This window comes from Bombus vosnesenskii, unplaced genomic scaffold (genome assembly GCF_011952255.1).
Source record: "Bombus vosnesenskii isolate JDL3184/JDL3185 unplaced genomic scaffold, Bvos_JDL3184-5_v1.1 scf7180000016096, whole genome shotgun sequence".
Classification (NCBI taxonomy): domain Eukaryota; kingdom Metazoa; phylum Arthropoda; class Insecta; order Hymenoptera; family Apidae; genus Bombus; species Bombus vosnesenskii.
Genome location: NW_022884275.1, coordinates 12,501 through 19,104, shown reverse-complemented (window position 1 = coordinate 19,104; position 6,604 = coordinate 12,501). Strand labels below are relative to the sequence as shown.

General features: G+C 43.0%; 1 non-coding gene across 1 annotated transcript; it reads right to left on the bottom strand.

The window, feature by feature from the left end:
* Positions 1-264: 264 nt before the first annotated feature.
* Positions 265-2,187, bottom strand: LOC117241544. The gene has a single exon (XR_004495045.1). It is a non-coding gene; the product is annotated as a small subunit ribosomal RNA (ribosomal RNA).
* Between the last annotated feature and the right edge of the window lie 4,417 nt (positions 2,188-6,604).

Genomic DNA, 6,604 nt, shown 5'->3' with positions numbered 1-6,604 from the left:
TCCCGATGATCGAGAGAGAGTGCCACCTTCTCTTCGTATAATTCCGTAGCTGGAGGGTCGTCTCCTCCTTAAGAATATTTCTATTCGTGCCAACGGAGGTTGCCAAGCTCCCTGGCGTTTTCGTTTGTTAAAGTATATAGCTTGTTAATACGTCGTATATACTTTCGTCGATACAGGAGGAGTACAGCTCCTTACCGACCATTGATATATATTTCATAGTGTTTTTATATGTGTTCAAGTCAAATTCTTTTGGTATCGTATCGTTAATGATCCTTCCGCAGGTTCACCTACGGAAACCTTGTTACGACTTTTACTTCCTCTAAATGATCAAGTTTGGTCATCTTCCCGGTAACATCGGCAATGCTTATCACATTGGCCGCGCACCAGTCCGAAGACCTCACTAAATCATTCAATCGGTAGTAGCGACGGGCGGTGTGTACAAAGGGCAGGGACGTAATCAACGCGAGCGTATGACTCGCGCTTACTGGGAATTCCTCGTTCATGGGGAATAATTGCAAGCCCCAATCCCTAGCACGAAGGAGGTTCAGCGGGTTACCCGGGCCTTTCGGCCAGGGAAAACACGCTGATTCCTTCAGTGTAGCGCGCGTGCGGCCCAGAACATCTAAGGGCATCACAGACCTGTTAGTGCTCAATCTCGTGCGGCTAGAAGCCGCCTGTTCCTCTAAGAAGATTTGTTTGTACGTTGGTAGTAAAAACCCACCGACCGAAGCCGGGGGCCTTCGAGATACCATAAGTTACGTCTATTTAGCAGGCTAGAGTCTCGTTCGTTATCGGAATTAACCAGACCAATCGCTCCACCAACTAAGAACGGCCATGCACCACCACCCACCGAATCAAGAAAGAGCTATCAATCTGTCAATCCTTCCGGTGTCCGGGCCTGGTGAGGTTTCCCGTGTTGAGTCAAATTAAGCCGCAGGCTCCACTCCTGGTGGTGCCCTTCCGCCAATTCCTTTAAGTTTCAGCTTTGCAACCATACTTCCCCCGGAACCCAAAAGCTTTGGTTTCCCGGAAGCTGCCCGCCGAGTCATCGGAGGAACTTCGGCGGATCGCTGGCTGGCATCGTTTATGGTTAGAACTAGGGCGGTAGCTGATCGCCTTCGAACCTCTAACTTTCGTTCTTGATTAATGAAAACATTTTTGGCAAATGCTTTCGCTTCTGTCCGTCTTGCGACGATCCAAGAATTTCACCTCTAACGTCGCAATACGAATGCCCCCATCTGTCCCTATTAATCATTACCTCGGGGCTCCGAAAACCAACAAAATAGAACCGAGGTCCTATTCCATTATTCCATGCACACAGTATTCAGGCGAAGGTAGCCTGCTTTAAGCACTCTAATTTGTTCAAAGTAAGCGTATCGGCCCACCTCGACACTCAGTGAAGAGCACCGCGATGGGATATTAGTTGGACCGCCCGCGAGGAGCTAAGCCCACCGATAGGACGTACCACATAATGCCAGTTAAACACCGCGAGCGGTGAACCGACACTGTGACACACAGATTCAACTACGAGCTTTTTAACCGCAACAACTTTAATATACGCTATTGGGGCTGGAATTACCGCGGCTGCTGGCACCAGACTTGCCCTCCAATTGGTCCTCGTTAAAGGATTTAAAGTGTACTCATTCCGATTACGGGGCCTCGGATGAGTCCCGTATCGTTATTTTTCGTCACTACCTCCCCGTGCCGGGAGTGGGTAATTTGCGCGCCTGCTGCCTTCCTTGGATGTGGTAGCTGTTTCTCAGGCTCCCTCTCCGGAATCGAACCCCGATTCCCCGTTACCCGTTACAACCATGGTAGGCGCAGAACCTACCATCGACAGTTGATAAGGCAGACATTTGAAAGATGCGTCGCCGGTGCTAGATGACCATGCGATCAGCACAAAGCTATTCAGAGTCACCAAAACAAACGATGGACGGACAGACGAGCCATCCGCCACCGATTGGTTTTGATCTAATAAAAGCATTCCTACCATCTCGGGTCGGAATCTGTTTGCATGTATTAGCTCTAGAATTACCACAGTTATCCAAGTAAATGTAGGTATGATCTAAGAAACCATAACTGATTTAATGAGCCATTCGCGGTTTCACCTTAATGCGGCATGTACTGAGACATGCATGGCTTAATCTTTGAGACAAGCATATGACTACTGGCAGGATCAGCCAGGGATCTTATTCGTATAACAATTCTTATAAATTTCGTTTAAGTTCTCTTAGTGTCGTAGGTGGGACGTAAGCACCGTACGACGAGACTTTTCGTTCTTAAGATAGATATATTATACAATATATCTCCTAGCGACGTTCGAGATACACCCATATTTCAGTAATAATCTTCGAACGCCGCTCGCAGCCACTTTGTAATTCTCAACTCCACCTCCTCTCTCTCTCTCTCTCTCTCATAGTCTTATATAGAATGTTTAAGATCATACTTCTAAAGGAACATTCCTTTAATAATGCTGTCTTCGTGTAAAAAGACATATCTCAGTTAGAATATCTTAGCGGTAAAGCACGTATACACCTCACGCTGAACGAACAAGCGCGTATCCCAGTGCGTCATGCTGGACATACCGTAAGAATATTCTTCCCAATCGGTAGAACATTTTCGGTAGAAAACATACTACGCAAAGATAGTACGCTCCTACCGCCTCATCGAATACTTCTGCGAAAGCAGAAGCTTTTATAGAAAGCAGACGGTTATACTCTTTTTGAATGAATCGATGCTCAGTTAGTACAAGCACACACGCATCTAACAACTTTTGTTAGAATACGTACACACAGGTCACCAGCTTCCCGACTCAGGGGAACCTTGCCACGATATTTGGTCATTACGTCCAGGACAGCGCCCCGCGGCGCAGCAGTGTAGAGAAAAAACCAGAACGAGAACGGAGGAACAGTCGAGAAATAGCGTAAAATACACTAAGACTCGAGGAGCGGTGACTGAATTCTCAACCGAGGCCGTAGAATAGCCACGCGCTCAACGCTGTTCCGACCGAACCGTCCGGCTCGACGTCTCTCTTATAGATACGAAAGCGCCAGCCGGAAGGCCGGCGCCGGCCGGGCTAGCGGCCGCGCGCTTACGGTGCAAAACCTCCGTAGCGACGTACCGTTCGGAAGGGACGCTGGAACTTAGTCTCGCGAACGCTCGATCACTACTATACAAAGCCAATATCCAACCATCGAAATACATTACCAGACGTTTTATTAACATAATAGAAATGCATTTTTACCAAAAAATTAATTTTTTTTTCACCGAAAAATTCCATCAGTAAACATACTCTTATATCGAATACGGACAAAAAACAAGTTTATAATCAATTACAATACGTTAAAATAAGTAGAAATATGCAAAAAAATATATACCTTGTAACGTTAATTAACGAAAAAATTGGAAAAATATCCCAGTCGTGTCAGTCCGACGAACGCTAATTTTTTGAAAAAATCGATAAAAATGTTTAATCCCGACGTATTTAATAGAGATAGAACGATTCCCGTAAAAAATTTATACCTTGTAACGCTTTTTAACGAATAAACTCGAAAAAACTTTTTCGCGCCCGGAATTTTTCTAAGTCCCAACGTACCGGCTCGGAATTTTCCTATGTTCCAACGACCGGTCGTGTCGGTTCGAACGTTTTTATATCCGTCCGCGGACGATATAAACGCTTAATCCCGACGTGTTTCATCGAGTTATAACGATTTATGCGAAAATATTCGTACGTTGTAACGCTTTTTAACGAATTAACTGAAAAAGAGTGTTCGGTCCGAAAATTTTCTAAGTCCGAACGACCGGACGCATAGGTCCGTTTTTAAAAAATCGTTCTCGGACGGAAATAAACCATTAATCCCGACGTATTTCGTCGAGTTACGTCGATTTATGCAAAAAAATTCATACCTTGTAACGCTTTTAACGAATAAACTCGAAAAAACTTTTTCGCGCCCGGAATTTTTCTAAGTCCCAACGTACCGGCTCGGAATTTTTCTATGTTCCCACGACCGGTCGTGTCGGTTCGAACGTTTTTATATCCGTCCGCGGACGATATAAACGCTTAATCCCGACGTGTTTCATCGAGTTATAACGATTTATGTAAAAATATTCGGACGTTGTAACGCTTTTTAACGAATTAACTGGAAAAGAGTGTTCGGTCCGAAAATTTTCTAAGTCCGAACGACCGGACGCATAGGTCCGTTTTTAAAAATCGTTCTCGGACGGAAATAAACCGTTAATCCCGACGTATTTCGTCGAGTTACGTCGATTTATGCAAAAAAATTCATACCTTGTAACGCTTTTTAACGAATAAACTCGAAAAAACTTTTTCGCGCCCGGAATTTTTCTAAGTCCCAACGTACCGGCTCGGAATTTTTCTATGTTCCAACGATCGGTCGTGTCGGTTCGAACGTTTTTATATCCGTCCGCGGACGATATAAACGCTTAATCCCGACGTGTTTCATCGAGTTATAACGATTTATGTAAAAATATTCGTACGTTGTAACGCTTTTTAACGAATTAACTGAAAAAGAGTGTTCGGTCCGAAAATTTTCTAAGTCCGAACGACCGGACGCATAGGTCCGTTTTAAAAAATCGTTCTCGGACGGAAATAAACCATTAATCCCGACGTATTTCGTCGAGTTACGTCGATTTATGCAAAAAAATTCATACCTTGTAACGCTTTTAACGAATAAACTCGAAAAAACTTTTTCGCGCCCGGAATTTTTCTAAGTCCCAACGTACCGGCTCGGAATTTTTCTATGTTCCAACGACCGGTCGTGTCGGTTCGAACGTTTTTATATCCGTCCGCGGACGATATAAACGCTTAATCCCGACGTGTTGCATCGAGTTATAACGATTTATGCAAAAATATTCGTACGTTGTAACGCTTTTTAACGAATTAACTGAAAAAGAGTGTTCGGTCCGAAAATTTTCTAAGTCCGAACGACCGGACGCATAGGTCCGTTTTTAAAAATCGTTCTCGGACGGAAATAAACCATTAATCCCGACGTATTTCGTCGAGTTACGTCGATTTATGCAAAAAATTCATACCTTGTAACGCTTTTTAACGAATAAACTCGAAAAAACTTTTTCGCGCCCGGAATTTTTCTAAGTCCCAACGTACCGGCTCGGAATTTTTCTATGTTCCAACGACCGGTCGTGTCGGTTCGAACGTTTTTATATCCGTCCGCGGACGATATAAACGCTTAATCCCGACGTGTTTCATCGAGTTATAACGATTTATGCAAAAATATTCGTACGTTGTAACACTTTTTAGCGAGTTATTTCGAGTTGAACTTTCGGTACTTTCGTAGCGGTGCGACAAAATTCTAAGTTCCAACGTCCCGGTCATGTTGGTCCGGAGGATGAAATTTTTTAAAAAAATAAAGTGAAATCGCTACTTTCGACTAGATTTCGTCGATAGATAACGATTTCACGCAAAATTTGTATACCTTATAACGCTTTTTAGCGAGTTATTTCGAGTTGAACTTTCGGTACTTTCGTAGCGGTGCGAAAAAATTCTAAGTTCCAACGTCCCGGTCATGTTGGTCCGGAGGAGGAAATTTTTTAAAAAAATAAAGTGAAAGCGTTACTTTCGACTAGATTTCGTCGATAGATAACGATTTCACGCAAAATTTGTATACCTTATAACGCTTTTTAGCGAGTTATTTCGAGTTGAACTTTCGGTACTTTCGTAGAGGTGCGAAAAAATTCTAAGTTCCAACGTCCCGGTCATGTTGGTCCGGAGGAGGAAATTTTTTAAAAAAATAAAGTGAAATCGTTACTTTCGACTAGATTTCGTCGATAGATAACGATTTCACGCAAAATTTGTATACCTTATAACGCTTTTTAGCGAGTTATTTCGAGTTGAACTTTCGGTACTTTCGTAGCGGTGCGAAAAAATTCTAAGTTCCAACGTCCCGGTCATGTTGGTCCGGAGGATGAAATTTTTTAAAAAAATAAAGTGAAATCGCTACTTTCGACTAGATTTCGTCGATAGATAACGATTTCACGCAAAATTTGTATACCTCATAACGCTTTTTAGCGAGTTATTTCGAGTTGAACTTTCGGTACTTTCGTAACGGGGCGAAAAAATTCTAAGTTCCAACGTCCCGGTCATGTTGGTCCGGAGGAGGAAATTTTTTAAAAAAATAAAGTGAAATCGTTACTTTCGACTAGATTTCGTCGATAGATAACGATTTCACGCAAAATTTGTATACCTTATAACGCTTTTTAGCGAGTTATTTCGAGTTGAACTTTCGGTACTTTCGTAACGGGGCGAAAAAAATTCCAAGTTCCAACGTCCCGGTCATGTTGGTCCGGAAGACGAAATTTTTTAAAAAAATAAAGTGAAATCGCTACTTTCGACTAGATTTAGTCGAAAGATAACGATTTCACTAATAATTTCGATAAGTTATAACGCTTTTTCTCGAGTTATTTCGACTCGAACTTTCGAACAGTGGCGAATATTTCAAAGTCCCTGCGACGCAACTATACTCTCTTACCCGTTGCTCGCTCGCTCCGCTCGCTCGAAAAAAAAAAATAGCCCAACCCAAAACCACTTCCTTTCGCGTTCGTTCTTCGATTTCATCGAAATCTTCGT